Genomic DNA, 10,704 nt, shown 5'->3' with positions numbered 1-10,704 from the left:
ATATGAAAGGATGTGATCGAATAGGGCAACCGCCTTATATTTCGACTTAAAAAAAAGTCAATATTTACAGTTTTAAACATAACTTCAATCAAAATTCCAAGGAAGTATATAAAGAGAAATCTAAAATGAAAAAAACTGTTATATACCGCTTTTTTGTGTAGTTTTAATGCATTTATAGATCTATTGTACAAATTATAAATGCACTGTATCAAATATATAATATATGAATAAGAAAACACCACAAATATCTATTTTGATAAAATTTAAAACAATAATTCTTTAAAAAAAAACGATACCAAACTAGTAGTTATGAACAATTATGTACGCCAAAAGAGGCTTTCGTCTACAAAAAAACCACGAGTAACGCGCGAATCAAAATAGTAAAAAGATCCAATAAAGTACAAAGTTGCAGAGCATTGAAGACCAAAAAGGTTTATCAGACACAACTGAGGTAATCTTTTCCTTGGGTAAAAGTAAAAACACAAAAATACTAAACTCCGAGGAAAATTCAAAAAGGAAAATTTCGAAAATTTTAAGTCTTTTGAGAAGCTATTTCATAAATATGTCAATATCAATAAATAGAAGAGCTGATTATAGGTATTTCAACGAGTTCTAAAAGCATGCAGATAGGTAAATATTCAAAACACTACCATATTCATTTTTTTTAAGCCCTAGATAAACTATCAATTCAACTTATTTTTTTCTTAAATGTCGATTTTTTGAATAAAAAGAAACCTCTAAAACCCTTGTACCTTCATAGCTCCAGAAGTTTTGTTCCTCTAGTGAGATTCGTCATTATCAAAAACGAAGACTTACTATCCTAATACATTAATTGTATTTATATGGCTTCCTGTCAAATGTCAGTTCCCACGTAAACATTAACTTGTGTATTATATACTTCCTGTAAGCAAAAGAACATTTTTACAAGAGAAGACTTATGCTTGAGGATAGTAGTCATATATTTATTGACAATTATTTTGGATTGTATTTACGACATTTCTTGTCTGTTACCAAATTGCTTTCTATAGATTGTCTAAATGTGTATTTGAAAACCGTTTGCTATCCAAACGGTATCATTTGAAATTTCGTGTCTATTATTTAACATTTTCCTTTCATTAATATCCGTTATCTTAACGTCGTATTGTACATGTATGCAACAAATGCATTATGTCAGTACATTTATTTGGCAATACATAATATAAAAAGTATAATTACTATTTTTACAGTTCTTACTTATACTTACTTTTCAAAAGTAAACTATTAGTATCAAAATGGTTCACTTCACGTCAGTTAGTAGCTAGTAGATAGATGTCTCATTGACATAAAAGTTTGTTTCCTATTTGTGTAACCTTCAACAACCAATTTAATCCATAATAATGTTCTCATGAAGTTTTTGTTTGGTGCTTTCATTGTACACAGTTTACCTTTAATCAACCATTATGAGTAATAAAACAGTGACTTTATTTATCTTTATGTAAAATATATCTTGGTCAGTTTTTTCCTTTAAAAATATTGGTACAGTATCTAACCCTATAAAATAAGGAGATAATGTATGATGGCATACAAGACAATTATTCCTAGTTATCAATGGTACCAGGTTTATAATTTGATACGCAAGACGCGTGTTTCGTCTACATAAGACTCATCAGTGACGCGCAGACCAATCACGGCTTCGGTTATCTATGTCTGGGATATGCAAATCCTTAGTATTTCAAATAATACATACCTATGCAAACAGTTAATTTATATGCATGTCAGCACCGAAGTGCTGACTACTGGGCTGATAATACTCTGGGGGACGAAACGTCTACCAGCAGTGGCATCAACCCAGTCGTGTTAATAGTTATCTAAGGCACAATGCTAATAATTGGATACGGCATACGCGCGTGTCGTCTACATTAGACTCATCTGTAATGTGACCCAAAATTCCCCAAAAGTTGTGACAAATACGGCCAAGGAAATGCTTAGTATTTTGAATAATTCAAACTTTTTATATTCTTTAGTATTTCAAATAATTCACACATATATACAAACAGTTGATTTATAAAAATTTCCAAATAATTGATATTTATGTCAATACCGAATTTCTGACCAAAGCTGTGGACAATTAAAGATAAATCTGCATAACCTTCAACAATGAACAAAATCAACACCATAAAGTAAGCTATAAAAAGCCTTGTTTTGACAAAATATGAAACAATCCAAAGGAGAAAATGGTCTGATCAATTCTGCAACCATCCACCATAACCCACAATACTACAGATAACAACCAACGACAACGAATGGATTACAGGTTCCTTGCTATATCGCAGCCATTTTACATAAAAAAAATCTGTTTTACTGGCATCTTCTTGATATCTTCTACTAGTGTCTTAAATTAAATATTTAAATGTGTAGGTATTGGAAATTTATTTTTGATAGGAATACATCATATGTAATAATTTTTTTCAAAATGATGAAATGTACGATTAAATATTTTTGTAATCGATGAAACGATAAGTGTCCCCAATAATGATTATATTATCTGTGTACGCCTTTATATGTCATACAATTTCATTTTAAATCGCCTGGGTTTTAATGTCGTAATACAAATTACGTTTTTAGTTTTTATGATAAAATCAAAGAATTAATGGATCGTCAATTTTTTCTTCAATCGATGAGTTTAACTTTTAATATTATGTTTGATGATTGTATCTCTTCAAAAATTATATTTCAGGCATTTTACAAAACTTAATTCCTTAAAATGTTTTCTGTTTTACTGTCCTCTTCGTGATATCGCCTATCATAAATTAACTGCTTTGAATACTCGTGTGAACTGCTGCGGTATAACGTTATTTAGTTTTATTTCATTACTATAAAAATTAACAAAATGCAAAAATTTTGAAGATTTCAGTAATATAGCACGACTTAATGATGATATCTAGAACGCGATATTTGTGCATTGTATTGTCATAAACAGCTCATATTTATGTAGCAGAAGCATTTTATTTTCCAAAATATAGCTTAAAGATTACATTTTCACAATTTTCTAAAACTGCTATATTTTGGGGACAAAAAGGGTCCTATTGAACCTACTCCTTTAGTCGGTTTCTAAGATCTGCTATTTTTTTTCTAACCATTGAATGGCCGAATCTCAGTAAAATCATCTATAACTTTCTCAAATAATGCCTTTTAGTATTTCGTATTTTTATCGGAATGGACTTTACATGTAGAGAAATCATTACTTTGCCAAAACATTCTTATGTAATGCACACTTTTTTCATTTTTTTCACCAGTATTTTATAGGATCTCAGATGGCAGAACATAAACTTTGTAACATATAATCAGGAAAGTATTAGTGTAAAGAAAATGAGATTGTGGGGGTATATACAAGCTCTGTTTATCACTCACCTTAAAGCTTTGTTACAAAGATTTAATTTCAAGAATTTATAACCAGTGATGTCATTGTTCATAAATAAATGAAATAAAATGTATTCTGGTCGTAATAACAAATGAAAAAAAAATTAAAAGCCTCTAATCAACTTTAGCATGTTGTTCAATTGATGACTTCATTTTTGCTGATACATTTTTTAGCATTTAAGTTTTTTCTATCAGGCTTTGCGGTTATTTATTTTGAATATTTCTCTATATTCAACTATACTAGGAAAGATCGAACTAGCTGTTACATATTTTCGACGATAGGTATTCGCGTTTTTTTTATTCGAGAAAATCACGAAAATTAATCGTTCTATAGAATTAGCACTTTTAATGTAAATACAACGATTGAGTCTTAGGAGACGAACGCGCGCCTGGCGTACCTAATCATAATCTGGTATCTTTTATGATTTGTTTTTAACTTTGTAATAAATTCAAGACAACAAACTTCGTCTATATATTTGCACGACAGAACTTCATTCGTTTTCTTGTTCAACTTGTATACACAACTTCGTTCCTCCTTTTGTACTTTTGATGGACAGAAGAAAAAAATCTCGTCTTTTGCTATTGCTGGATAGACCTTCATTAGGTCTTTCCAATTTTCGTGGAAAGACCTTTTGTTTTTCTTCTGATTATTTTTGTTTTTCTTCTGCCGTCTGAGATGCTTTTATGTTTTACAAAATATCGAATGGATGTTTGGCCAATGATGTTGTACAGTAATGGGGGGTTTCAAAACTCACCCTGTGAGTAGACATTGTATGTCTACTCTAAAGAATGATTTGTTTCATTTTGACTGGAGTGATCGGAAGACATCTTATGGGAGTTGTTTCCCTTTGAAAATTTAAGATAGACGATATGTTGAATAAATTCATACGGTATAAGTCGTAGAGGGCTACAGTCTTTTGATATGAAGTCCTTGGTCCATTTGAAGGAAATTGAGGTCAAGGTCAAAGGTCAAGGTCATGTTATAGATTATCGTCATTCCAAATAAACTGTTACAGTTTTAGATATGATATGTTTGCCGATAACTGTTTACAATAAGGAACACCTTCAACCTATTCAGTCGAAGTGTTTTGGTTAACCCTTATAGGAGTTTTCTCCCCTTTTGTATTTGAAATCATAATTTCTCCACAACCATACAAGTGATTGACCTCGGACCTTCAAATTTGAGTTCACTGACCCATGACCTAGAAATCGAGGTCAAGGTCAAAGGTCAAGGCCATGTTATAAATTTTGAATTTTGCTTGTTATCGTTATTCAAAAGAAACTGTTAAGCTAATGATATGATGTGTTTGCCAAATTTCTGTTTACAATAAGGCGCAACTTCAACCTATTTCAGTCGAAGTGTTTTGGTTAACCCTTATAGGAGTTTTCTCCCCTTATGTATTTGAAATTATTATTTCTCCACAACCACACAAGTGATTTACCTCGGGCCTTCCGATTTGAGTTCACTGACCGAAGACCTTAAATTTGAGGTCAAGATTAAACGTCAAGGTCATATTCTAAATTTTGGATTTTACTTGTAATCTATATTAAAAAAAATGTAGCAGTTAATGATATGATGTGTTTGCCAAATTACTGTTTACAATTAGGGGCAACTTCAACCCATTTAAGTCGAAGTGTTTTGGTCAACCCTTATAGGAGTTTTCTCCCCTTTTGTATTTGAACTCGGTATTTCTCCACAACCATACAAGTGATTGACCTGGGGTCTTTTGATTTGAAATCACTGACCTATGACCTTGACATTGAGGTCAAGGTCAAAGGTCAACTTGACGTCCTAGATTTTGACCTTTGCTTTAAATTCTTTCTTGTTCTTTATAAAACAATTAAGTCTTCTGCATATACCTATTTATCTTATTTTTTTATATCAGTTTGAGGTACCAAATTACATCAACAAGGAGTGACCTTTTCTAAGTTCTCTTTTTTAAATTTCATTCTTATTATCGAGGTGGAAAGACCTTCAAATGTTCTCTGAAGAATTGGTTTTTATTTATGTCTGTTGTTCTAATGCTAGGCAGAACTTCAAAGCTTATTCCAAAATAGGGGAGTTGTTTACTCATGCTTCCTTACAGGGTAGAACTCAATCTTCCTTTTGGCTTATTCTGTGCATGAATTGACTTCCATTCCTCTACAGATCAGAACCCTCATACATCTTATTTAATTACGGGAAGGACCTAACCACACCACCCTGTCAACGAAGAACTCCACTTTTTATATATTTCCTTCACAGGCATAGGAAAGAATGATTGTAAGCTGTCCCTTACATGTAAGAACCCCAATCTTCTTTGAATTTCCTTTTGTAGAGAATACCACTCTTGCATTTTTACATTTAAACACATTTTATTTGCCAGTTTTAAGAATTTAAGAAAAAAGTTTTCTCGATTGCTCCATACATTAAATAACATCAACATAGGCAAATGACAGATGTTTTTCTACATAATAATAATATCATACTCTTTGCCTACCAAAGAAGGAAAGGTACCAATGTCAATCAAAGTCAAACAAAACAGAAAACATCATGCCAAATACACCTTTTACCACTGAAAAGAAAATGTGATTAATATGACCTCCATCAAAAATACATGGGGTGAATGCAGACCTTGTTGATAGATATTCCGTATCATCTTCACAAATAATACACGATGGTCTTGAAGTATAGATTTTGTTGGTACTGACGTTTTTTGTGTTATATTATTCTTTTATTTGTCTTTAAATCCTCGATCACACCTTAACGGATTGCTCGAACGGATGCCTAAAGCCACGGTCACACCTTACCGGTTAGCTCGAACGGATGCCTAACGGATAACTTTTTTTCAATCCGTTCATGTCCGTTAGACGTCCGTCCATATCCGTTGCATGTACGTTACGCGTACCTTTTATCCGTCGACGTCCGTTATGTCTGGTGGAAAATTTGGAGCTTGTTCAAAACTTTGACCGGACGTCCAACGGATAAAATGTCCGTTGAACGTCTGCTCGTCGTCCGTTTTGTACGGTACTCGTCCGTTTCGTTTCCGTTTCGTTTCCGTTTTGTATCCGTTACACGTCCGTTATACATCCGTTGTAGGTCTGGAAGATAAATTCACCAACGGACTTCTACCGGACGTTTAAAGGATAAAACAGATGTTGAACGGATGAGAAACGGATTTCTAACGGACGTATAACGAATAAAACGGATGATGAACGGATCTGAAACGGATAAATACCAATTGAAAATTTTACGTCAGGAATGCCAATTATTGGTATGTCAGATTTCTTAAGGTTCATGAATTCTTATAACTCATAATCGATCTTAGAGTATAGGCACGTCTTCACAATCAAACAGTTCTTATTCATGCCAGACACTGCCCTTTGGCGGAATTCTGAAGAACAAACCAAAACCAGTTACACAGAAACATTTTGAATATTTATGCGATTTACATGTATTATTATTGTCGCCTCTGATTTTTCAGTAAATCTTGTTCATCCGTTTTATCCGGTACGCTTTCGTTAGGTGTCCGTTTTATACGTTACTCGTCCGTTGAATGTACGTTCGACATCCGTTCTGTCCGGTTCGTGTACGTTTCTCGTACGTTGCATATCCGGTGTGTGTCCGTTTGCATTCGTTACATGTCCGTTTTATTCGGTCAGTACATCAACGGACTCCCAACGGATAACAATTGTGTCAACGGACAACTTTTATTTTCATCCGTTGGGCGTCCGTTCGTGCTATCCGGTAAGGTGTGACCGAGGCTTTATACATCCGTTGGAGGTCTGGCAGATAAATTCACCAATGGACTTCTAACTGACGTCTAACGAAAAAATCGGACGTTGAACGAATGTGAAACGGATCTCTCCCGGACGAAGAACGAGTAAAACGGACGTGTCTGCTTTTAGTGATATCCTTAATACGTGACTCTTATTCATCCTTTATCGTGTTATTGTTCTAATAGTTTTTGTATTTTGTCTTTATCTTTGTTAATATGCTTTGTATACATATCCCTATTCGTGTTTCTTTGATACATATGACGTGGCTCTGTACCTATACATCCTGTCACTGTGTTATTGTTCTATGATACTTTTTGTATTCCTGTCTTCATTTTTCTTATGTGCTTTTAAGGCTAATTATGTTTCTTTGATATATATGACGTAGCTCTGTACTTTTACATCCCGTCATTATGTTGAAGTGTTTTAATAAATTTTTGTATTCTTGTTTTCCGTTTTTTCTAATGTGCTTTGTCGAAATGCCTTTTTATTTTTATAGTCATTAAGATTATAACACATTGTTGACTGCTGTACCCCTAATTTTGACATTTTTAACTATAATGTACACACATCATTGCCAATTTGATCGAATTTGATGCGACTGCCATACAAGTGAGATGTTTAGCTAGATATAAATCATGTTTAATCCACCAGTCGGTTTGATAATGAACTCAGTAATAAGTCGGTAAAGTCACCTTCATACCAGTAACTAGGACGGGATTGGTGCAACATGTTATTGTGCATCTATGACACATGTATTCAATAACGATTAACCAAAATATAGAGGAGCTCATTAAAGTTTTAAACTGTAGACGGAATAACTTCATCATCTATTTTACTATTTAGAACACTAAGTCCAATAATTTCTTGGTAAACAACAACCCTATAATTAAAACTTGTGATTGGAAACACATGCTGGGGTAATAAACATTCCACAAACCAGCGCTGCTGGTATGTTATAACAGAGAAATGGACAGTGCACATTGGAAGATTGAAATAATCGCTTTTGTCATTAAGTTCATTTCTTAAAAACAGATAATCATTGTAAACTTCTAGATTGATGAAATAAAAGTTGCCTTAATGTTTCTTCGTGTGTATCCATTGTTTCGTGTTTAATGAGACATATTCTAACAATATAGTCATTAATCTTTGAACGTTTGAGTGGGAGGACATCATCCATCTTTATACGGAATGTGACGTAAAAGGATAACACCAGAGCATTGTCATTTGTATTTAAAAAAAAAAGCTCGTGTGTTAACAAATGAAAGAATAAACTAGGGCAACAGTAGTTAACCAATGTTCAAATCTCATACATTTATCAAGAAGCGAATCAAAGGTAATGGAATCGCATGAAACTTCAGACGAATCGGAAACGGGTGTTGACATGGTAATCGTCTCTTGCAAACATCAATCACCAACAAGAAAACCCACCCGTAGTCAAAATATCACTATTGGAATTAGGACATTAATAGTTAATTATAATTCAGTCGACTAGACGAAGATCTGGCGATCTAAGGCTACGAGGCTAGTTCAGACACAAGCATATCATATTGGTAAAAAAAATGTTTATGGTAACGTTAAACTTATGCAATGTTGATATAAGTAATTAAGTAGTTATCATACATTGTTCTCATTAAAAAAAAAAGAATTTTAATAATGAAATTGTTACAGTCTATTAAAAAAAAACTTAAAACAATGATTAACACCTACTTTTCTATCTAGGAGACTCACAACTACCAACGTAAAACATGAAAAGTAAATTATCGGAAATAGCAGGATTTACGCAGGATGAAATATATACAACATGTAAATTTTAAAAATACAGTCTAAAACTTGAAACACTTATTCTTATGATTTAAAATAAATGCAATAAAACATTTATTTAAAACGAATAGTTGTATTTATCGAACACCAGATTACGTGCTGAGTTCAAACTGATTGGAAAAAGTACAAGTGCGTTTTGATCGACAAATGTCAACAAAAGTAAACGCCTGTTCGAAAGACATTAATCGATTGAGAGAAAATAGATCCGAGTTACAAACTAAGACCAGGAGCATCACATCAACTATAAGAGGAAAACAACGAAACAACAGAAAGACTGAAGTGCAAAAAAATAAAGATAATGCAACACAAAGAATCGATATATAAGATAACAATTGCAATCTTCCCGACTTGGTATAGAACATTTTATAGCCACAGCTGGTGGAGATTTATTTCCCCGAGGGTATCACCAGCCCGGTAGTCAGTACTTTTTGTGCTGACATGAATTATCATTAATATTGTTATATTTATAAATTAACAGTTTACAAAATTTAGAATTTTTGAAATACTAAGGCTTTTCTACCTCAGGCATAGATTACCTTAGCTGGATTTGGCAAAACTTTTAGGAATTTTGGTCCTCAATGCTCTCCAACTTCGTACTTTATTTGGCCCTTTTAAACTTTTTTGGATTCGAGCGTCACTAATGAGTCTTTTGTAGACGAAACGCGGGTCTGGCGTATATACAAAATTTAGTCATGGTATATATGATGAGTTTATTTAATGAAAAATGGTTGGTTGAACCTGGTTGTGTGGCTAGCCAACCCCCGTTCTTTTATGGTAATGTTATATATAACATTAAATAGCAGCATTACATGACAGGAATACAGTACAAGACTTAGTATATATATTCTCCTACATAAACTTTTCCTAGATAAAAAAAAAGTTATCCTCATATGATTTGTAACCATAAATATGAAATACTTATTATACAATATTCCGTGAAAAATTAAAATGAAATGTCTATCAAAGTTTCATACAATTCCACTAATGTATACGAAATTATAAAAATGGTATGACACCTCAATTTTTTTTTTTATATTTAAAAAAAAATAAATGCACGTTTTAAAAACTTGAATAACTTGCGATTTACGATCGCTAAATTAAATATTATTTTTCGATAATACTTTATATATTTGTAAAATATATAAAATTCAAAGTGCTCCCGAGCACTGAAGGATAAAGATTTATTTCATTTTGAAATTTCATGAATGTTTGTATAAAATCATGGTATTTTAATGAAAATTTTAGTTCGAGTTATCTTCTTTTGTACATGATTTAACATTTGTAGTTGAATCTATATTCCTAGTGTTACTTTTTAAATAATAAATGTATTATACAGTAATTAAAATACACATCATATTGTAACTTAAATATCTATAATAAAATTGAGAATGGAAATAGGGAATGTGCCAAAGAGACAACAACCTGACCATAGAGCAGTCAACAGCAGAAGGTCACCAACAGATCTCCAATGCAACGAGAAATTCTGCATGACATTGACATTGATATTTACTTCTTTGTTTAAATTATTCAGGGAAGTGTTAAACCTTGGATGAGTTAGATATAGTCAGTATCATAGGGTTTTGATTGCATTTTATGCAATATTTACTTAAAAAACGAGTGTACAGGACTTAGTTTATTATATATGCATGCATTGGCTCGATAATTTCGATAACATTAAAATTACAAGAACTCATTTCATTTGTCATTAATGTTTGAAAAAAGCTG

The sequence above is a fragment of the Mytilus galloprovincialis genome, chromosome 3, assembly GCF_965363235.1.
Source record: "Mytilus galloprovincialis chromosome 3, xbMytGall1.hap1.1, whole genome shotgun sequence".
NCBI classification, from domain to species: domain Eukaryota; kingdom Metazoa; phylum Mollusca; class Bivalvia; order Mytilida; family Mytilidae; genus Mytilus; species Mytilus galloprovincialis.
The sequence above is the reverse complement of the archived record's forward strand: the minus strand, read 5'-3'. Positions refer to the sequence as shown.